Source organism: Lepidochelys olivacea (genome assembly GCF_965140295.1).
Source record: "Lepidochelys olivacea isolate rLepOli2 genome assembly, chromosome: 2".
NCBI lineage: Eukaryota > Metazoa > Chordata > Testudines > Cheloniidae > Lepidochelys > Lepidochelys olivacea.
The window spans coordinates 9744805-9768849 of NC_140412.1; the positions used below are offsets into that span (position 1 = coordinate 9744805).

At 45.5% G+C, this 24045-nt stretch overlaps 1 protein-coding gene across 4 annotated transcripts in view; it reads left to right on the plus strand.

Annotated features, from left to right (window-relative positions):
• The first annotated feature begins 16784 nt into the window (after window positions 1-16784).
• PTK2 (protein tyrosine kinase 2) overlaps window positions 16785-24045 on the plus strand; it is a 384113-nt gene continuing 376852 nt past the window's right edge. For 2 of the 4 annotated variants that reach the window (XM_084620429.1, XM_084620430.1), the window contains exon 1: window positions 16810-16948. The gene's annotated coding sequence lies outside the window, so the exon portion shown is untranslated. Of the gene's footprint in view, window positions 16949-24045 lie in introns of all 4 variants that reach the window. The other 2 variants (XM_084620432.1, XM_084620431.1) reach the window with 2 other exon arrangements.

The window sequence follows — 24045 nt, forward strand, 5'->3', positions numbered from 1 at the left end:
TGAAAACAGTATTTTCAGCAAACCTACAGATTATATTTACCACCCAGACAGAAGGGTAGATTTTTTTTCAGTCACAAAATAAGTTTCTGTAGACATCTGCTCTCAGATGAATTTGCCAGTCTCCTCCCACTACAGTCTACGGGAGCACTGCATGTACCTCCAGGGACAGAATTTGTCTCTTAAATATAAAACTATTTATAATTCTTGATGTTAATTACCTTTTATTTTTACTGTTTTGGTTGTACCAACATCTCGTCCTTGCTGATCTTCTTTCAAGTCACAGTAAAGGACATTGGTGGGGAGAACCTTGAACAGCCATTGCATATGCTATGCCAGTTCTGTTGGTAAACAAAGGAGTTCAGTTTGCAATGGCACCTTCCAGGAGAATGGACTTCACACACACCAATAAGAAATAAAAGGTGCTGCAGAAGCTGATTTAGTAGGGGCAAAGTAATAATGAATCATTCACCACCCTACTTGGCACAAGCCCAAAAGTTACTTGACATTTTTAAAAAGTGGGCTTTTTTTAAAAGGTAGATGTTATTGGCTTCACTCAGCACTAGTGGTGCCTCCACCTGGTGGCTCTGGGGATTAGCTCTTGCCAGGCACTGCCCTCCTTTGGCGGGGTCTCTACTAGTCATCTCATTCCCCCTGCAGCCCCTCTCACTCCCAGAGCTGCAGCTTCCTGTTTGTGGCTTGGCCCTCCAGCCAGGTCACTAAGGTCCTCCCCTTTCGGGGAAATCAAAGTCCTTCCAGACCAGATGTCCAGCTGGTGTCACCAATGCCCTGCACCATTTCCCAGGCCTGCTCTCTACACTGGGTTCTTGCCTGGGGACCCTATAAAAGCAGCCATGGTCTGTACAGTCCTACTCCTTGCTACTGTTTCCCACTTATCTGGCTTCCCCCTCTTTCTGGGTTTGCCAGCCCAAGCTCCCTCCTCTCAGAGGGAAGCGTGACCAGACATCCTGACATTAGGGACTTTGTTTTATACATGCAAGTAACCCCCCCCCAAAACTTCCAATTTTTCACATTTGCTATGTGGTCACCCTAACAGGGAGTGACTATAGACTAGTTCCTTGCAGTCCCCTTGCCGCTTACAGCTCCAGGGCTTTATACAGGCCCATCTGGATCCTGCCCAGCTGAGCCTATTTTCAGTTAGTGGCCTGATCCTTTTCTTCTTCTTCAGGTGCAGTCTGAGCAGTTAATTGGCCTGCCTCGCCACTTTAAACCCTCAAGGCCTCGTGTGGGGTGGGCACCTCATCACAGTATAGATAAGAGGGTTGGGGAGAGGAAGGATGAAAGAATAGAGAAAGAGAAATAGGACATATGGAGGAAATTCTTTAAAAAATTAAAAATTAAAAAAATTCTTGTAAGTCACAGATGGGAAATGGTCATTCTAGAAGATCTCGATGAGGTCCAGGAAGTGTCAGCAACAGTAACAAAGGCCCAACACACCTGACCTATTGATAGAGATGGTGGGACCAAACTCTGCTCTCAGTTACATTTGTGTAAATCTAGATCAACTCCATTGAAGTCAATGGACCTATTTTATCACTCATGTCAGTGGAGTTACTCCAGATTTATAATGGTGAAATTAAAAATAGAATTTGGCTCACAGTTGTAAGCTGTTTGGCTGCTGTCCTATAAATTGCCAGTAAAGTATCATGTACATCCATGCTACTTATGTATAATACACTAATAAAGTTAAACTGGGATATGAAAAAATATGCTTACAAACAAGGAGAAATAATCTACAGCTGATTTACAATGCTATTTTTCTTAAACAGGTACCCAAATGGCTACATAACTTTCTAAGGAGACAGATGTTCATAAGAAGGAAATGCTTTAGTATTAGAAAAGTTACATGTGTTAGCACACATTCAAGTAAAGAACAAAGCCTTAATTTAACAAGTTGTGATCTTTTGATCTTGGAGGCAGCAAGGACCCTAATAAGATAAGATAGTTCTATCGTTATCATAAAGGTGGAAAGTCATATGAGTTCTTTTACGGCTTCAATAAAAATGAAGTGTATGCAAGTGTCTCTCATTTTTAATCATCATGAAATTTTGGGGGAGCTTACATGTCTATATATAAAGTTTTGCAATAACTGTTCTGGTTCCTGTAAAATACACACTGCTGCACCTAATGGTGGTTTTAGTGGTTTTAGACTTGTACAAAGAGCAAGAATTTCTGCATAATGAACTACAGCTGTGTGCAATATTCCTCTATCATAACAACAGTTTAATAGAAAAGAGGAGTAAAGGTGCCTAGAGGACCATGTGACTTGTGCAGTGCTCATTATGCAAAAGGCTGAAGCTTTGGACAACCTGATTGTTAAAGTAATTGCAAGTAAAGTTATGCGTTAAAAGGTCTATTCCTCAGGGATTATTTTAAAGTAAATATCTCCTAGATATACCATAATCAACTGATTTAGTTCTCCAAAGCAAAGACAAGGTCATTGTAAACCAGAGGCTTTCTCCCTTCCTTCTCTAGTGCAGCAGCTCTCCAGTGAAGTAAAAGGGTGCAGTGTGGTATTGTGATGGTCAGCTGAGAGGACTGTTCAAATACAGCATTGCACATTAGCATTATTGCTGCGCTATTACAGAAATACTAGGCATCCAGAGTGCTAAAGACACTTCACAGAGCACCCCTGAAAGAGACAAAAAGGCTGTGTTTGCACTGTGAAAACTGCTATGTTTGACACTGGGAAGGTCAAATGTGGGTGTCCCACTGCCCCTGGCTCTCCTATGAGCTACTGTTGAAAATATTTGTCTAGCTAATGTAACTGTATTCAAAACCAGTTGTGAGAAAGTGTGGTTGTCCTCCCAGTACAACACTGGGTCTCTCTCACAGTACACTAAAATTGGTGTTCTTTGTTTTTAATGAAGAAACGTATGCTTCAAAGGATTTAGTTAACAACAGCACCTCTTTTGGGAATGGCCCTATTATTTTATTAATATGCACCCGTATGGCACTGTAATCAAATGAGTAGCCACTTTTCAATCCCTGGAATCACAGTGCAAATGCAGCCCCTTTCCCCCCTGGAATCAGATCTGTCAAGTCTCCCCAGTCGGATAAGGAGAATCTTTCATTTGGGATTAATTTAAGTCACTTTTTAAAATGTCTTTCCCTGTAGTAATGAAGAATTTTAAAAATCCTTCTGATTTTAGTTGTCACAGCTTGAAATAGCCCTGCAGTTCAGAGCTCTCTCTCTCTCATAAGCCTGATCATTGTGGTTGTTTTAATGAATATTTACCATTCTGCAGTACAGTCGTAGATGCCTGATTGCTGCTAAGCTCCAAAACACTGAAAAGAACTAGAGTTTTTTTAAGCTATTCCCTCCAGCCCTATCATTCAATAACCAAAAGATAACAAACGCTATGCTATAACGAAGTTTGCTATTTTATTGTTTATAACAATGCAGCACAATGTTTCACAGGTTTAATAACTGCTACAGAGTTAAATTAGATAACATGGATAAGACAAATAATATTAGTGTTCAGTTGAATAAGTTACTCCAGTATTTGCTGAATTCTAGGGAGCAGTGTGTCCTGTATTTCCACTCCACTTCTGGGGTGGCAGGAATTCAATTCCAAGTTTCCCTCCTCTTTGAACCATGTGAAAGAGACCTGTCACCACAGATCGCATCTTTCCCGCCCTAGCAGGACTCAGGCTCCCCCTCTGCTTAGCTGGTTCAGAAAGGCCAAGCACTTTGAGAAGTAAATACTAAGGAAGCGCACAGAGCATTAGAAGGGTGAATGGAACTGCAGTGGCTGCACTCAGCACAAGGATTCCTGTGGCCTGCTCCTACTAACGTAAGGGAAGACTGGAGCACCATATCCCTTCTCCAACGTCATAGATGGCATAGGAAAAGAATGCAGGGTCTGAAACTAACATTAAAATCTCAGAGATTGAAAGAAGGATATTGGGCCTGATCCAGATCCCATTGGAATCAATGGGGAAACTCCCAGTGACTTCAAGGAGAATATAATTGGGCCACACGAAGAGGCATTGCTGTGTAGCTTTGAGTAAGTCACTTAATTATCCAGTCAGCATTTCCCCATCTGTAAAATTGAGTTAATAATACACACTTAGCTGTGATACATCCCAGTGGATGTAGGGAGGATAAAGTTGTAAATGTTTGTGAATTGCCTGTATTTGCTCAAGTCAGAGTATCTGAAAATAGATATTGTATATAAAAAGAATTTATAGATAATAAAAATAATAAATAGTATATAGTATGCACAGCCTTACATTAAGAATTGGTACTGTATGGTTAAAGCAGGGGACTGGCAGAGAGAACCCATTACTTCTAGTCCTGGCTCTGTCACTGACAAATCGTGTGATTCTGGCAAATTAAGTTAAGCTCTTTGGCCCAGATCCACAAAGAGTCCCCTTTGTGGGAGGTCCCTGCTCAAATCCTTTCTCCACCTTGCCTAAGGGAGGAACTGAACACATCCCAGATGAGTGCACTAACCACTGGACTAAAAGCTAAGCAGTACTTCTATCTGCCCCAGGACAGATTTTGAATGGGACCTAGAGTTGCCAACTTTCTAATTGCAGAAAACCGAACATCCTTGCCCCACCCTCTGCCACTTCTCTGAGGCCCAGCCCCAGCTCACTCCATCCCCGCTCCCTTTGTCGCTTGCTCTCTCTTACCCTTGCTCACTCGTTCATTTTCACCAGGCTGGGGCAGGGCGTTGGGGTGTGGGAAGGATTGAGGGCTCCAGCTGGGGGTGTGGGCTCTAGGGTGGGGCTGGGGATGAGAGGTTCAGGGTGTGGGAGGGGGCTCCAGGCAGGGGCAGGGAGTTGAGGTGTGGGCTCTGGGAGGGAGTTTGGGTTCAGGAGGGGGCTCAGGGCTGGGGCAGGGGGTTGGGTGTGGGAGGAGGTGAGGGGCTCTAGGTGGTGCTTACCTCAGGCAGCTCCCGGGAAGCAGTGATATGTCCTTCTGGTTTCTAGGCGGAGGGGCGGCCCGGGGTCTCTGTGCGTTGCCCCTGCCTGCAGGCACCACCCCTGCAGCTTCCATTGGCTGCGGTTTCTGGCCAATGGGAGCTGTAGAGCCGGTGCTCAGGGCAGGGGCAGCACACGGAGCCCCCATGGCTGCCCCTCTGCCTAGGAGCTGGAGAGACATGCTGGCCACTTACCTGGAGCTATGTGGAGCTGGGCAGGGAGTCTGCCTGCCCCACTGTGCTGCCAACCAGAGTTATAATGGCCCGGTCAGCATTGCTGACTGTAGCCCTCAGGGTCCCTTTTCGACCAGGTGTTCCAACTGAAAACCGGACACCTGGTAACCCTAAATTCGGACCCAAGCCACAAAGCAGCCTCTCAGCACACCTGTTGGATTGGCGGCTGCCCCTGCTCAAGTTAGGTGGATAAATCTTCCCCCAGTTCGTGGATTGCTCTGGGGCATAGTCAAGACATAGGCATCTGGATGCCTAGACTGAGGCTGCAGTGCACATGCCTAGAGGCAGAAATTTAGGCACAGAGGGGACTTTTACTCTGAAAAATTAAGCGCTGAGTGAGTTTAAGTGCCTGCAGGGTTTGCTGGGAGTTTTGTGGATAGCAGTTGACCCTAAAACTAGGTGTATGCACCTAAACTCCAGACTTGGGTGCCTAAGTACCACTGTGGACAGGTTCTTTTGGGCCTTAGCTTTGCTGCCTATAAAATGTGAACAATATCTACCTCACAAGCCTGTTCTGAGGCTTCATTAATAGTGCTTTGACATCCTTGGCTGAAAGGTCAGACATAGTTGCACATATCAATACAGTAGAACTGGAATTTTATGAAAACCAACCTTATGAATGACCAGTCATACAAACCATTTTTCCCTCATGGGAAAAAAATCATGTAACAAAAGTGATATTGATGAAGAACAAGTTGACATCCCTTCACATTCCAAAACCTTCAGTGGATTGGAAACTATTTTGGAGTGGTTTAAAGGAGAAGAAGAAAGTAATACAGTGCACCATAATGCAACTTATGCACTGTACCTACTATAATTTCTAGATATTAAATGTTATGAACTCCTCAATCCCCAATTAGTTTGTCACATAGGCATTCTACTGTAATTACAGAATAACAGACATTACAGAGTTGTAAAAGTCTCTCCTTAAGAGAAAGGATTTTATGTGTGAGAGAGTTTTGAAATCACCCTTACATCTTTTTTAAAAACCCTCCATTGTTCAAATTGTCCCATCGGTGATTTATTAGTAAAAATTCCCAAGAATAAGACACATAGCTAACTTTAAGCTGCAGAGAGAGATACATAGCATGATGGAAGTAGTGGTGGGAGAACCTTTATGAAGTTCTCAAAACTCTTCACTGAGGTAAATGGTACATTATTGCATATGACCAAGAAACTACATGAAACTGTAGAAGTTGGTGAGCAAGATGTTTTGGAGGTGTGAAGAGCTCAGCAACAATCTTATATAGGATGATGATCTGTCCTATATTTTAAGGAACATTCTAGCCACCTTTTTGCCACCTTTGACTCACTCCTCAAACCCTTCACTCCTCCTGCCTTCATACAGAATCTCACTGATTTCTTCTGAGAGAAAATTGATAAAATATGATGTGACCTTGCCCCTCTCCTTTCTTTCCCCCTTCCCCTACTATTTTCTCCTCCTTCTCCTCTGTCAGACACAGAAGTTTCTTATCTACTCTCTTCCTCAAACACTTCCATTTGCCACAGTAACCCCATCCCATCTCCCAATCTCACTTGTGTCCACTCTCTTCCTCTTCCATAACTTCTCCTAACCTTTCATTCTTCTCTGGCTTTCCCTCCTCACAATACAAGTATGTATTGTGTGAATGTCTCCCATTTTACAAGAAAACACCCTTGACCCCAACTGCCACTCCAATTACTGCCCCATCTCCCTTCTCCGTTTCATCTCTGAGCTCACTGACTACATTGTCTATTATTGCTGTCTGGAATTTCTCTCCTCCAATTCCATTCTAGACCATCTCCAATCCAGTATCCTCCCATTGCACTCCACTGAAACCGCTCACCAATGTCTCTTAACGACCTCTTCCTAGACAACACTTGTAACCAGTACTCTAGTCATACCCTTTTTGACCTTGACCTGTCAGACACCTTAGAATCATAGAATATTAGGGTTGGAAGGGACCTCAGGAGGTCATCTAGTCCAACCCCCTGCTCAAAGCAGGACCAATCCCCAAATAAATCATCCCAGCCAGGGCTTTGTCAAGCCTGACCTTAAAAACCTCAAAGGAAGGAGATTCCACCACCTCCCTAAGTAACGCATTCCAGTGCTTCACCACCCTCCTAGTGAAAAAGTTTTTCTTAATATCCAACCTAAACCTCCCCCACTGCAACTTGAGACCATTACTCCTCGTTCTGTCATCTGCTACCACTGAGAACAGTCTAGAGCCGTCCTCTTTGCAACCGCCTTTCAGGTAGTTGAAAGCAGCTATCAAATCCCCCCTTCTTCTGCAGGGGGGGATTTGATAGATCTTCTGCAGACTAAACAATCCCAGTTCCCTCATAAGTCATGTGTTCCAGTCCCCAAATCATTTTTGTTGCCCTCTGCTGGACGCTTTCCAATTTTTCCACATCCTTCTTGTAGTGTGGGGCCCAAAACAGGACACAGTACTCCAGATGAGGCCTCACCAATGTCAAATAGAGGGAAACGATCACGTCCCTCGATCTGCTGGCAATGCCCCTACTTATACACCCCAAAATGCCGTTAGCCTTCTTGGCAACAAGGGCACACTGTTGACTCCTATCCAGCTTCTCGTCCACTGTAACCCCTAGGTCCTTTTCTGCAGAACTGCTGCCTAAGCATTTGGTCCTTAGTCTGTATCAGTGCATGGGATTCTTCCGTCCTAAGTGCAGGACTCTGCACTTGTCCTTGTTGAACCTCATCAGATTTTTTTTGGCCCAATCCTCTAATTTGTCTAGATTCCTCTGTATCCTATCTCTACCCTCCAGTGTAACTACCACTCCTCCCAGTTTAGTGTCCTCTGCAAACTTGCTGAGGGTGCAATCCACACCATCCTCCAGATCATTAATGAAGATATTGAACAAAATCGGCGCCAGGACTGACCTTTGGGGCACTTGCCTTGATATCGGCTGCCAACTAGTCATGGAGCCATTGATCATTACCTGTTGAACCCGACGATCTAGCCAGCTTTCTATCCACCTTATAGTCCATTCATCCAGCCCATACTTTAACTTGATGGCAAGAATACTGTGGGAGACTGTATCAAAAGCTTTGCTAAAGTCAAGGAATAACATGTCCAGTGTTTTCCCCTCATCCACAGAGCCTGTTATCTCGTCATAGAAGGCAATTAGATTAGTCAGGCATGACTTGCCCTTGGTGAATCCATGCTGACTGTTCCTGATCACTTTCCTCTCCTCTAAGTGCTTCAAAATTGATTCCTTGAGGACCTGCTCCATGATTTTTCCAGGGACTGAGGTGAGGCTCACTGGCTTGTAGTTCTCTGGATCCTCCTTCTTCCCTTTTTTAAAGATGGGCACTACATTAGCCTTTTTCCAGTCGTCGGGGACCTCCCCTGATCGTCATGAGATTTCAAAGATAATGGCCAATGGCTCTGCAATCACATCCACCAACTCCTTTAGCACTCTCGGATGCAGCGCATCCGGCCCCATGGACTTGTGCTTGTCCAGCTTTTCTAAATAGTCCTGAACCACTTTTTTTTCCACAGAGGGCTGGTCACCTCCTCCCCATGCTGTGCTGCCCAGTGCAGCAGTCTGGGAGCTGACCTTGTTCGTGAAGACAGAGGCAAAAAAAGCATTTAATACATTAGCTTTTTCCACATCCTCTGTCACTAGGTTGCCTCCCTCATTCAGTAAAGGGCCCACACTTTCCTTGACTTTCTTCTTGTTGCTAACATACCTCAAGAAACCCTTCTTGTTACTCTTAATATCTCTTGCTAGCTGCAACTCCAAGTGCGATTTGGCCTTTCTGATTTCACTCCTGCATTCCTGAGCAATATTCTTATACTCCTCCCTGGTCATTTGTCCAATCTTCCACTTCTTGTAAGCTTCTTTTTTGTATTTAAGATCAGCAAGGATTTCACTGTTAAGCCAAGCTGGTCGCCTGCCATATTTACTATTCTTTCTACACATCGGGATGGTTTGTTCCTGTAACATCAGTAAAGATTCTTTAAAATACAGCCACCGCTCGTGGACTTCTTTCCCCCTCATGTTATTCTCCCAGGGTATCCTGCCCATCAGTTCCCTGAGGGAGTCAAAGTCTGCTTTTCTGAAGTCCAGGGTCCGTATTCTGCTGCTCTTCTTCCTTCCCTGTGTCAGGATCCTGAACTCGACCATCTCATGGTCACTGCCTCCCAGGTTCCCATCCACTTTTGCTTCCCCTACTAATTCTTCCCGGTATGTGAGCAGCAGGTCAAGAAGAGCTCTGCCTCTAGTTGGTTCCTCCAGCACTTGCACCAGGAAATTGTCCCCTACACTTTCCAAAAACTTCTTGAATTGTCTGTGCACCGCTGTATTGCTCTCCCAGCAGGTATCAGGGTGATTGAAGTCTCCCATGAGAACTAGGACCTGCGATCTAGTAACTTCCGTTAGTTGCCGGAAGAAAGCCTGATCCACCTCATCCCCCTGATCTGTTGGTCTAGAGCAGACTCCCACCACGACATCACCCTTGTTGCTCACACTTCTAAACTTAATTCAGAGACTCTCAGGTTTTTCTGCAGTTTCATACCAGAGCTCTGAGCAGTCATACCTTCAACACCATCTACCATGTTCTTCTTTCTGAAATCTTGTCCCTCATTGGCTTCTATGACTCTGTCCTTTCCTGGTTCTCCTCCTACCACTCAAATTGCTTTTTCAGAGTGTCCTCAAAGAATCCTTCTCACCCCCTTCCAACTTTCTGTGGGAGTTCCTCAAGACTCTGTCCTTGGTCCCCTTCTCTTCTCCCTCTGTACCTTATCTCTGGATAATCTCATTTGCAAACATAAATTCAGCTATCTCTACACTGACAACTCACAGATCTGCCTCTCTACCCCAGAACTGTCTCCTTCTATCCAAACAGAAAATCTCAGCCAGTTTCTCTGACATCTCCTGGTGGATGTCTTTCTGTCATCTCAGACTCAAATTGACTAAAACTAAGAGCTCTTAATTGTCCCTGCAAAAACCCTCCAGACTACCTCATTTCTTGATAACTGTGGACAACACCACCATCCTGCTTGTCACTCAAGCCCATAACGTAGGTGTCAAATTTAACTCCGACCTCTCTCTAGGTCTACACATCCAAGCTATTTCTAAATCTTGCTGATTCTTTTTAGATAACATCTATGAGATATGGCTTTTCCTATCCAGCTACATATCTCATTGACAGGTTTCCGAGTAGCAGCCGTGTTAGTCTGTATTCGCAAAAAGAAAAGGAGTACTTGTGGCACCTTAGAGATGAACCAATTTATCTGAGCATAAGCTTTCGTGAGATACAGCTCACTTCATCGGATGCATACTGTGGAAAATACAGACGATGTTTTTATACACACAGACCATGAAAAATGGGTGTTTATCACTACAAAAGGTTTTCTCTCCCCCCACCCCACTCTCCTGCTGGTAATAGCTTATCTAAAGTGATCACTCTCCTTACTTGTACAGATACAGACAGACATCATCTTCCTTTCCAAATGCAAACAGATGGACATCGTACCAAAAAGACTGAAGGTAAAAAATCCATTACAATCTACATACCACACAGACTATGCTGACAGCTTGTGCCACACGCTCTCAAAGAAACTGCGGAATCACCTGATCAACATCCTCTACAGCAAACAGGGAAAGATTAAGAATGAGCTCTCAGAACTGGATACTCTCATAAAAAACCAACCTTCCACACAAACTTCCTCGTGGCTGGAATTACTAAAACTAGACAAGCCATTTACAATGCACACTTTGCTTCTCTACAAAAGAAAAAGGACACTAAACTTTCTAAACTACTACATGCTACAAGGGGCCACAGCAATGGTTCCCTCAACCCACCCAGCAATATTGTTAACCTATCCAACTATACTCTCAGCCCAGCAGAAGAAGCTGTCCTATCTCGGGGCCTCTCCTTCTGCCCCTCCACCCCCACGAACATGATACAGTTCTGTGGTGACCCAGAATCCTATTTTCGACGTCTCCGACTCAAGGAATATTTCCAAAATACCTCTGAACAACATACTAATCCACAGAGGCCTCCCTACCAACACTACAAAAAGAAGGATTCTAGGTGGACTCCTCCTGAAGGTCGAAACAGCAGACTGGACTTCTACATAGAGTGCTTCCGCCAACGTGCACGGGCTGAAATTGTGGAAAAGCAGCATCACTTGCCCCATAACCTCAGCCGTGCAGAACACAATGCCATCCACAGCCTCAGAAACAACTCTGACATCATAATCAAAAAGGCTGACAAAGGAGGTGCTGTTGTCATAATGAATAGGTCGGAATATGAACAAGAGGCTGCTCGGCAGCTCTCCAACACCACTTTCTACAAGCCATTACCCTCTGATCCCACTGAGAGTTACCAAAAGCAACTACAGCATTTGCTCAAGAAACTTCCTGAAAAAGCACAAGATCAAATCCGCACAGACACACCCCTGGAACCCCGACCTGGGATATTCTATCTGCTACCTAAGATCCATAAACCTGGAAATCCTGGGCGCCCCATCATCTCAGGCATTGGCACCCTGACAGCAGGATTGTCTGGCTATGTAGACTCCCTCCTCAGGCCCTACGCTATCAGCACTCCCAGCTACCTTCGAGACACCACTGACTTCCTGAGGAAACTACAATCCATCGGTGATCTTCCTGATAACACCATCCTGGCCACTATGGATGTAGAAGCCCTCTACACCAACATTCCACACGAAGATGGACTACAAGCCGTCAAGAACACTATCCCCGATAATGTCACGGCTAACCTGGTGGCTGAACTTTGTGACTTTGTCCTTACCCATAACTATTTTACATTTGGGGACAACGTATACCTTCAGATCAGCGGCACTGCTATGGGTACCTCCATGGCCCCACAGCATGCCAACATTTTTATGGCTGATTTAGAACGCTTCCTCAGCTCTTGTCCCGTAACGCCCCTACTATACTTGCGCTATATTGATGACATCTTCATCATCTGGACCCATGGAAAAGAAGCCCTTGAGGAATTCCACCATGATTTCAACAATCTCCATCCCACCGTCAACCTCAGCCTGGTCCAGTCCACACAAGACATCCACTTCCTGGACACTAAGGTGCTAATAAACAATGGTCACATAAACACCACCCTATACCGGAAACCTACTGACCGCTATTCCTACCTACATGCCTACAGCTTTCACCCTGACCACACCACATGATCCATCGTCTACAGCCAAGCTCTGCGATACAACCGCATTTGCTCCAACCTCTCAGACAGAGACAAACACCTACAAGATCTCTATCAAGCATTCTTACAACTACAATACCCACCTGCGGAAGTGAAGAAACAGATTGATAGAGCCAGAAGAGTTCCCAGAAGTCACCTACTACAGGACAGGCCTAACAAAGAAAATAACAGAACACCACTAGCCGTCACCTTCAGCCCCCAACTAAAACCCCTCCAACGCATTATTAAGGATCTACAACCTATCCTGAAGGATGACCCAATACTCTCACAAATCTTGGGAGACAGGCCAGTCCTTGCCTACAGACAGCCCCCCAACCTGAAGCAAATACTCACCAGCAACCACATACCACACAACAGAACCACTAACCCAGGAACCTATCCTTGCAACAAAGCCCGTTGCCAACTGTGCCCACATATCTATTCAGGGGACACCATCACAGGGCCTAATAACATCAGCCACACTATCAGAGGCTCGTTCACCTGCACATCCACCAATGTGATATATGCCATCATGTGCCAGCAATGCCCCTCTGCCATGTACATTGGTCAAACTGGACAGTCTCTACGTAAAAGAATAAATGGACACGATCAGATATCAAGAATTATAACATTCATAAACCAGTCGGAGAACACTTCAATCTCTCTGGTCATGCAATTACAGACATGAAGGTCGCTATCTTAAAACAAAAAAACTTCAAATCCAGACTCCAGCGAGAAACTGCTGAATTGGAATTCATTTGCAAATTGGATACTATTAATTTAGGCTTAAATAGAGACTGGGAGTGGCTAAGTCATTATGCAAGGTAGCCTATTTCCCCTTGTTTTTTCCTACCCCCCCCCCCCCAGATGTTCTGGTTTAACTTGGATTTAAACTTGGAGAGTGGTCACTTTGGATGAACGATTACCAGCAGGAGAGTGAGTTTGTGTGTGTATGGGGGTGGGGGGTGAGAAAACCTGGATTTGTGCTGGAAATGGCCCAGCTTGATTATCAGACACATTGTAAGGAGAGTGATCACTTTAGATAAGCTATTACCAGCAGGAGAGTGAGATTGTGTGTGTGTGTTTTGGGGGTAGGGTGGGGTGAGAAAACCTGGATTTGTGCTGGAAATGGCCCACCTTGATTTTCATACACATTGTAAGGAGAGTGGTCGTTTTGGATAAGCTATTACCAGCAGGAGAGTGAGTTTGTGTGTGTGGTTTTTGGAAAAAAGTGGGGTGGGGGGAGAAAACCTGGATTTGTGCTGGAAATGGCCCAACTTGATTATCAGACACATTGTAAGGAGAGTGATCACTTTAGATAAGCTATTACCAGCAGGAGAGTGGGGTGGGAGGAGGTATTGTTTCATGGTCTCTGTGTATATAATGTCTTCTGCAGTTTCCACAGTATGCATCCGATGAAGTGAGCTGTAGCTCACGAAAGCTTATGCTCAAATAAATTGGTTAGTCTCTAAGGTGCCACAAGTACTCCTTTTCTTTCTCCTTACAATGTGTATCTCATTGAGGTTCTCATTATTTAGCACCTTGATTGCTACAACATCCTTTTCTTTGGCCTTGACAAATATAATCTTGCCCCACTCAAATCCATTCCAGATGCTGCTGCAGAGAACATTCTCCTAACCTATCACTTTGATTGTGTCATCCCTTTGCAGCCATCTGCTGGCTCCCCCTTTTCTATTGCATCAAGCATAAGCTAGCTGTTTTTATTTTCAAAGCCTTTTGAAGTTTATCCTCACCCCGCCTACCATCTCTAATCACTATTGAGCTATTGACTCTTACCTCTGATTGGCACATGATGCCAGCCTCCATCACCCACTTATTAAAAATTTTCAAACAAGCACCTTTGTGCTTTCTCCTGTGCTGCCCCTCATGCTTGGTAGGAGTTCCCTGTAAATTTTCACAAAGCCCCTTAATTTTTCTCTTTCAAATCCCTCCTTAAAACCCTTTGCCATGATGCCTACAAAAACCATAACCATAGTTAGGCTGCTGGTATGCTGAAACCACTGCCTATTATGCTGACCAATATTGTCTCATTGTTTCTTTGTACTCCCCATCTGTCTGTATCTATCTGCTATCTCTTGTTTTATACTTAGGTTGCAGGCTTTTTGGGGTAAAGAGCATGTTTTTGTTCTGTGTTTGTACACTGCCTAGCAAAATAGGATCCTGCTCCATGACTTGGGCTTCTAGGTACTACAATGACACAAATAAATTATAACACTTGGTGCCTAATTATTCCACATCCAGTTAAGCCTACATGGATTATATTGTGTCTTATAGTTTCTCAATAATCATGCAAAACATCTCTATTTGTCTAGGATTTTATACCAATCCTCTCACAATGGTACTTGACCAAAAGGTATGAGGAGTTTGTACCACAAATAAAATTTTGTGAGGTGCAGCTGTTTATACATAAGGCCTGTCCTTACCGTATTGTACAGCTGTCCATTAGCTGGTGTGGACGGGAAAAACGATCCAAAAGAAAGGACATTGGACTGGTATCCATGAAATGGGAGTTAAATTCTCTGCTCTGTCACAGACTTTCAGTTCCCCACACCTAAAGTGGGGATGATAGTACTTCTATACTTCACACGGATGTTGTGAGAATAAGTACATTAAACAGTGTGAGGCACTCAGGTACTATGGTACTGGTACTACTGGGGTCCATATAATAACTAAGTTAGATAGATTTTTTTAAGGTGGGTATCCTAGTCTTGAAAGTGCAGAGAGAGGTAAAGAGTGCCACCTTGGAGATGTGCAGGGGTGAAAGAAATCTCAGGAAAGCTGCAAAGTGAGTTAAATGTGTGGTGTGTACTACATTTAAGTGACCACTACAGAAACCCTCAGACCAACAGAAAGAGAGAAAAGGCTGTGAATGTGTGGAGATGGAATACACTCCCTGCAGTTGAGATTTACTTGGGGAGGACAGAGTCTGGGGAACAATGGGTTAAATTTCCCTTTTCTCCTAATAAATTCCATCTTCTACCAGCCCTGATTCCCTCTCAGTGAGGGAGGGAAGACTGGTTGCTCCAAATGAAGTTTGAGAGGGAGGGAGAGGAGGTTGGCTGCCTACTCCCCTTCAGCAAATGAGCTAGGAATGGGAATGGTCTACCTGAGGGTTGGTGCTGGCAGTGGTTTGCTCTCTGAGCCTGGGCCAGACCCCTTTTTGGTTAAGAATGGGGTTGCCTGGTTTGATCCCCAGACCCGTGGGGTATCTGAGAAGGCAGTTCACCTGAGGCTGGAAGGACTGGCCATGAGGAGGATCTGAGGAGTGTGGCCTGCTGAAGCTGGGAGGGCTGGGCCCCCTGAGGCTGGGGGGGGGCTGGGCCCCCTGCGGATCTGAGGAGTGTGGCCCCCCTGAGGCTGGGGGGGGCTGGGCCCCCTGCGGATCTGAGGAGTGTGGCCCCCCTGAGGCTGGGGGGGCGGGGCCCCCTGAGGCTGGGGGGGGGCTGGGCCCCCTGCGGATCTGAGGGGGGTGGCCAACTGAGGCTGGGGGGGGGCTGGGCCCCCTGCGGATCTGAGGGGGGTGGCCCCGAGGCTGGGGGGGGGCTAGGCCCCCTGCGGATCTGAGGGGGTGGCCCCGAGGCTGGGGGGGGGCTAGGCCCCCTGCGGATCTGAGGGGGGTGGCCCCCTGAGGCTGGGGGGGGGCTGGGCCCCCTGCGGATCTGAGGGGGTGGCCCCGAGGCTGGGGGGGGCTAGGCCCCCTGCGGATCTGAGGGGGGTGGCCCCCTGAGGCTGGGGGGGGGCTGGGCCCCCTGCGGATCTGAGGGGGTGGCCCCGAGGCTGGGGGGGGGGCTAGGCCCCCTGCGGATCTGAGGGGGGTGGCCCCCTGAGGCTGGGGGGGGGCTAGGCCCCCTGCGGATCTGAGGGGGTGGCCCCCTGAGGCTGGGGGGGGCTAGGCCCCCTGCGGATCTGAGGGGGGTGGCCCCCTGAGGCTGGGGGGGGGCTGGGCCCCCTGCGGATCTGAGGGGGGTGGCCCCCTGAGGCTGGGGGGGGGCTGGGCCCCCTGCGGATCTGAGGGGGTGGCCCCGAGGCTGGGGGGGGGGCTAGGCCCCCTGCGGATCTGAGGGGGTGGCCCCGAGGCTGGGGGGGGGGCTAGGCCCCCTGCGGATCTGAGGGGGTGGCCCCCTGAGGCTGGGGGGGGCTAGGCCCCCTGCGGATCTGAGGGGGGTGGCCCCCTGAGGCTGGGGGGGGGCTAGGCCCCCTGCGGATCTGAGGGGGGTGGCCCCCTGAGGCTGGTCCCCGCGTGGGGGGGCTGTCCCCGTGTGGGTCAGAGGGGACACTCCGCCCCCGAGGCCGGGCGGGCACACACCGGTCCCTTCCCCTCGCAGCCAGCCGTGCGGGGAGCGAGGCAGGCTGGCACGGAGAGGGGGCAGCGGCGTATCCCATGGTGCAGCGCGCCGGGAGGGAGGGGGAGCGGCCTGGAGTGGCCGGGACAGACACACGCAGCGGGGAGGGACGGGAGCCGGTCGGGGCCCTCGGCAGAAGCGGCGGACGGAGGCGATTCAACTTCGCGGCGTCTCCCTACGAGAGCTCGCGCTCCGCCGGGCGGAGACCCGCTCAGCTCAGGCCGGTGAGTGCCAGCGGCCGGGGCTGGCCCGGGCGCGGCGGCGGCGGCGGGGGGGGCAGGCAGGCAGGGAAAGTGAGGCAGAATGGCCCCAACTTATGTAATGGGGAAGGGGGTGTCTCCCCTGGCGACAGGCGCCGCCGTGTCCGCCTCCTTTCCCCGCCCCCCGGGGAGGTGAGGCACCCCCGCCCCTCTGGAGGGGGAGAAGCCCGACGGCGGCTGGCTCCCCTTCCCCGCGGGTCTGCGGGGGGGCCTCTAGCTCTGGGCACGCGGGCTGGGTGGGGGCGGCCTGAGGGGGCAGTTAATGGCCTTTACTGAGGGGAGGGGCGTCGTCGAGCGGGTGGGGCCCCCTCCCCCCCAGTTGCGGGTGGGCACGAGGAGGCGAGGTTGCCTTTCAGATCCCTGCCTAGCCGCCCCCCCCCCCGCCGGCCCCCCTCCTTCGTGGGGAGAGGGGCAGACCGCGCCCGCCCCCTCTTGCGAGCCGCGGCCGTTCGTGCGCGGCGGCGAGGTGGGATTCGTCGCCCCACCGGATGTGGTGGGACGGGGCTCGGTGCTGGCGCGTTCACATGGGGGTGACTAGCCCGCAGAGTAAACAAAGGGAAATGGGGGGGGGGGCCGCGGCTAGAGCGGGGCGGCCCCTTCCGCAGGGCCGATGGGTTTAAATCTGCGGTTTTCTCATCCAGCTTGGGGGCCCGGGGAAGTGGTTGAGATTTCTTTTTTGTGTGGTGCTCGCTGCGGAGCCGGGCGTTTGATCGGAGAGGAAGGAGAAGAGAGGCTCGTTGCTTTCGCGCTCACACTAGTCGATTATTAAGCAAAGGGTGAAGAAGGGGAATTGTGCATCGATGAGGATGCCCTTTAGCCACCTAGTACCAGAGCAATTGGAGTAGTTGCCATGAAGGGTTCTCTTAAGCTTCCCAGGATTTTTGCTTTTAAATCTGATACAGACCTGAAGTCAGGATATAGTCAGAAATGCACAATTACACAATTGTAACAATACCCATTTTTTCTTCCAATCCCAGGGGACTCATTTTATAGTACAATACTTTGTACATAGCCGATGCTTGCCTCCTTTCTGTTTTCCTAACTTTGCAATATTGGACTACATAATTTTCTTTGCTTTAGTCCTTTTTTAGCTTCTTCTGTTCTCTCCTAACTGAAAGACTATGTGGCTCCATAACTGTGTAGCTTTATGCTTTAACTAGTTGTAGTGTTTCTTATTTAAATGTTCTGAAAGCAGAATATGTCCTGTGGGCCTTAACACCAATGTCAAAGGCTTGCAGAGTCAGCTTGTAGCTGCGTTTTTGGCAGTGTGAACAGGATAATGGCAGTGCTATAGTAAATGAGTTGAAATAAAAAGTTCAACAGAAGGCAGAGTGTTTGGGGCTTCATATTTTTCATCAATGGGACTAATATGTTTAATTACAATATTCACTTAATTTAAAAGTAAACTTGCACTATGGTGTCGCTTAATTTGCATTCTTTCACCATTTTGTTGCTTGTACAGTGTTCTCGGTGTACAGGATACTAAACAATAAAGTTCTTGATCCAGCAAATCTGAACCACCTTGGGGCTCTGTGCTGTGACTGCATGGAGCCTCATTGAGATCAAGGTGCACTTGTGTGAATCATTTTGTAGAAGCAGTTTATTAAGTATTAAACCTAACATGGTTTAATGAATAACTTTAATCATATTGATGTTGCTTACCCCGTCCATCCTTCTCCGTATCCCTTCTTACGTCTTTGTTATCTCTCTACCCTTTGCTTCATGTCTGAAATTAAGCCCAGATTCTGCATTGGATCTGTGGGGTTGAAGTCTTGTCCCCTCATGGATCCAGGTGCAGGACTATGGGTACAGCTTTTAAACTTTTTGCAGCCAGGATTATGACTCTGATCCTCCACTCTTGTTTTCCAGTTCTATTCTTAAAAAAAAGATAACGTTCAGAATAAAACAGCTACTCGGTAGAAATCAATAATCAGGAAGTGTTGTATTTCAGTTCCTAAGTATTGGAGTAGCAGCCATGTTAGTCTGTATCCGCAAAAAGAAAAGGAGTACTTGTGGCACCTTAGAAACTAACCAATTTATTTGAGCATAAGCTTTTGTGAGCTACAGCTCACTTCATCGGACGAAAGCTTATGCTCAGATAAATTTGTTAGTCTCTAAGGTGCCACAAGTACTCCTTTATGCTTTGTGAATAGTCCCACTGAAGTTGCAGAATTGGGGCCAGTATCACTTTCTATATTGTGAGGTGTCTGGCAAATATACAACAATACAGAAACTATTTTCTCTAATTTACATGGTTGTAAATGGTATCGGTCATCTAAAGAGTGAAAATGTGAAGAGCTAGGAAAACTGGTGTGTTTTTTAAAATAAGTTTGCTTTCATTTAAGGATTTATCTTACATGTATTTTAAATCTAATCTTGGTAGAACATGGCTTTGGATTGTTATTCTTTCTTCAGACTTTTTGGAAAAGATAAAAATGCACACAAAGAATTGCGAATAAAACAGCATAGTACTTCTTTTTAAAAGCTGTGAGCTTTATTAAGCCCTAGGTATCTTTAAAAGTACTGAACATGTGTGGTTGATTGTATCAGTCTGTAAACTAACTGTATCTGAAATATACACTATTTCAGAATAAAAGATTCTTATAAGCAGTAATATAACATTTTTAATATATACTATAAGTGTTTAAGGTAGTTGTAATAAGTCTGTTTCAACGTATTTGTCAAATAGTATTAAAACCTCTTTCTGTGGTAAACCATTATATTTCCAACATCTGATGACTAATACCCGAACAGTTGACTTTCTTGGTATTGCAATTTCTACCACGCTAAGAGATTTGTTGAGGCAACAGTGTTTTTGGATACTATGCAGAAATTACGCTTCTGGAACTAGTAATGGACTGGGGTTGGACAGCTTCTATTTGATTTGAAGCTTTTTTTGTTCTTTGTGACTATCTCTAGCAATTGTGCATCTCGGCAAAACGAATAAAACATATTTTATATCGTTGCGAAAACAACATAAAAAACTCAATACCTTTTTCCTAGTTTTCCAGTTGCTGCTTTGCATTGCAGCACTATATTTGGTATAGTGTAGTATACAGTTTGGAGATATAGGATGTTCTAACTCCTTTCACATTCCTTTAGAATCATGGAAACACCTTTTTCCAATAACTGCAAACATTCTATGTCCTCCAAATATTTATAAAAGTACATTGTTTATTTTCATTAAGAGCTCTTGGCAGTTAGTCTTTAAACATTAAAATTATCAGATAATATTTCAGTGTATTATTTGCTGTAAATAGGTTAATATTTTGCTCTCAAAACTGAATATTCAAATCTTGTAAATGTGTAACTCTCCAGTCAGAATATCTCTTGTCTCAAACTTAGGAAAACTTTGACCCTTAAAAAGACATTGAGTATTTCTTATAGAAGCTCCGTATCATCATATTCCAAAAGATACCCAGAATGTGAAAAGAAGAAAAAGATATTGCAGAATCTTTAAAAATATCAAACATCAGGTTAGAAATCACACTTAAAAAATCTTTATCTTTATTACAAATAACACTCTTCAATATTAAAAGTGAAAACTTAAACATTTGAATTTTTCTCATAATTTAAGCTGGTTGTTTACTTCTTGCATTTCACATAGCAAGGACGATGAAAATCAAACAGTTTCACTTTTGTCTGTAGGCAGTTTCTAGTCCATATCACTTTTTAGTTATTTTGCACTAGCATGAGGTTGATGTTTGCAATTCAAATGCTGTAGGGGGATACTATCAAGCCAGTTTCATACTGACTCTTAATTTCATGAAAATGTTTTAGTAATTTTAAGGTTTTTTTAAACCTCAGCAAACCAAAAACATACACATGTGATAATTTTGTTTTAATGTGATCATTCTGACAGGCAGTTCTTCTATGGAATGGTTGCTAAACACTTTAAAATGAGAACAACCCAATAGTTTTTAATGCCAGATATGACTGTTAAGTACTACTTGTAGCTCACAAAAGCTTATGCTGAAATAAATTGGTTAGTCTCTAAGGTGCCACAAGTCCTCCTTTTCTTTTTGCGGCTACAGACTAACAGGCTGCTATTCTGATACTTAGGAACTGAAATACAACACTTCCTGATTATTGATTTCTACTGAGTAGCTGTTTTATTCTGAACGTTATCCTTTTTTTAAGAATAGAACTGGAAAACAGGAGTGGATTCAAACATTTTAACTGGGTTCTGCAACGTTAAATGTTGTAAAAATGCTGGTGGCTTCTGGTTAGTGTTTTTGGGTGCACCTATGGTTGAAAGCTAGCATAGCATGGTGGATTTGATAAACTCCAGAAATTTTCAGAGAACACAGATTACCATTTATTAGTTAGAAATACAGACATTAGAGGGCTGAGGAAGGGAAATGGAGTTGATAGGGTGGAAAAACCTACCTGATGAGTTGTGTAGGTTGGTGTTTTATTTTACTTCATTTTATTTTTTGAGGGCGGAAGGCTTTTGTTGTTTTTCCAGTCAAATTCAACTAAAGTTACAGCTGTTGTGTAAATGACTTATTCCAGTACCATTTCTGCCACATGTACTCCAAGAAATCAGGCAATGTTTAATAGCTAGCAAATGGGATGAAAGTTCATAATTACTTACTTAAGAAACTAAAAATATCTTCAAAAAACCACAGTGTATATAAATTTGTATATTATTTGATTTTCTCCCTTTCCTATTCTTTGTATGTTTCTCTTCTTCCTAGATTGTGAACTTGTTGGGATAGGAACAGTCTGTCTTTGTTTGTACAGCACCTATCACAACTGGGACAGTGATGCAGATACTCAAAAATACCAGGCTCTCTATTCAGTAAAATTTCTCTTTGATCTTCTGTGGTGCAGATCTGAGGCAATTTGAATTCTAAAGTATTCCTGAAGTTGGCTCCCTGTTGTTTGTGTTATGGTAGGACCAAAAGGCCAAGATCTGGATTCCCCCCCATGCCTTGCACTAGAAGCTGTATAAATTCAATTTAAATTGACAATGAGTAAGACGCTACTTAATTCACGATATTGCGGATTCTGCAGCATTAGGCTTCCACCACAGTTCTGTCAGCCTGGGGGTTGCCAGTGGGAGCCCTGCCGTGCATGGTGCTGACAGCATGAGCCCTGGCTGACAGCCCTGGGCCACTGGTGGCCGGGAGTCCCGCTGGCAGCTCCAGGTTTTGATGACTGTAATACAGTTGCAGCAAAATGTCTGGTTTTCAGAAAAAAATTAGCAGGCATAACATAATACTTGAGTGTTTGTTTTGTTCCAGCAAATTTTTCTTAAACAAATAAGTCTTCTCTGGCTTTTCCAAATTACTGCAATTAATAAAGGTCCATTATTACTTTTCTGCAATTTTCCATGTCTTGTCTGGAACTCAGCTGCAATTATTTGACAATCACCCCATGATTCAAGTAGGTCCTTAACAATAAGATTCTGGAGGTGATGTCAAAGAGACTGGCTGGGATTGGGGATTGGCTGGAGGGAGACAGGTCAGAGAGCTCATAGTTGGAGTCATGTGGATGGAGGAGATGTTGTCTTGAGAGAGAGAGAGGCGCATGGTCCTTCAAAAGAGAGAATAAGAAGGATCCACCAAAAGAGCTTCTTCAGGCATGACCAGAGAAGTAGTAGGAGAGCCAAGTGAAGGAATTGTTCTCCCTTGGCTTTCACAAGCCTTCTGGTTGGAGGGATTGATCAGAGGAGTGTAAGGCAGCTGAGAGATTGAGAACAATGAGGATGGAACATAGGCTCTTAAAATTTGATCATAAGTGGTTGCTAAGAGCAGTTTCAGTCAGGTGCAGAGAAAAGATTCCAGATGTGTGTGTGGGGTGGGAATCAAGTATAGAGATGGAAGAGAGGAATTTGAGCCCATGTTGTAGATAAGAGCATTAAAGAACTTAGAGCTGAAGGCTCTGTATAGTAAGTGATTATCACTTTTTCTTTTTGCTTATAGGTTAACATTAAATATTGTGTATATCTGAATTTTCTCAAATCTAACAGCAGTCCAAGGGTGGAAATGAGGAGGCTCTACCAGACCCAGAACTTCCAGCACACTCTGTCCCTCATTATTTTTTCTGTCTTTTCTATACCTGTCTTCATTCTGTTTTATTCCGTTTTTATTTATTTGCCCTTTTTTCCTTTTGCCCCTGTATCTTCCTTCTATGCCTCTCTCCTTTTTACCAGTTTTGGCATTAAAAGAGCTTGCAGAGGGAACCTGAACAGAAACTATTCAGTTTCCTTTGGCATCAAACTATTTCCTCATCCTTTGGCTAGAAGGGGGGAATGAGTAGTACTCTAGCTAATTTCCTTTTGCAGCACGGCTCCGCTTTTATACAGATGTAAGTCCATTTAAAGTTTTAACTCTTTCCCCACCCCTCCCCGTTCCACACACACAGACACACAATTAAACTGTAATTCTTCTAATTTTGGGACCTGTCCCCAGGCTAACTTTTTTCCTTCAAACTGTACCAGCGCCTATAGGCATTTGGTGCCCTGGGTATAGCAGGAGGAAAGCACATGTGCTTTCCCACTTCCACCATCCTAAATATTAAGTTGATGAAGCAACTTGGCACTTGGGTTGGAGTCAGTGAATAGACAATGAAGCTGCCTGCTCAAACATTGAGCCATGTCCTGCTGCTCCTGCAGAGATCATAGTAGGTTGCCTTAAAGCTTTTTTCCAAAGTTTTTTTTGAATTGCTGGTAGAAGAGATCATCAACCTTTTTTCTGACCCCCTCGCACTACCATGGTCCTCTATCAGGAAAATGGTTTTGTCCCTGCACTCTGTGGATGAAGAAGTGATCCTTTGTGGCAACAAATCAGAGGCTTACAGGGGGGAGATAAAGGGTGACTGCCAGGCCAGCTGATACTGGCTGGGGCAGCAGGAAAGAACTGAGTTTGCTTCACTGTCTGTAATATGCACTTCCCGCTCCATATCTAATTTCTTTTTGTTTATCTCACACACCTACCCCAAGCCAATTCCTGTATGCAACCCCACCTTCCATTTATTTTTTGTGGGGAGCAGAGGAGATCAGGCTACCAAATACTTTCTCTCCCTCCTGGAACAGTTTGAAATGGCAGGAGCCT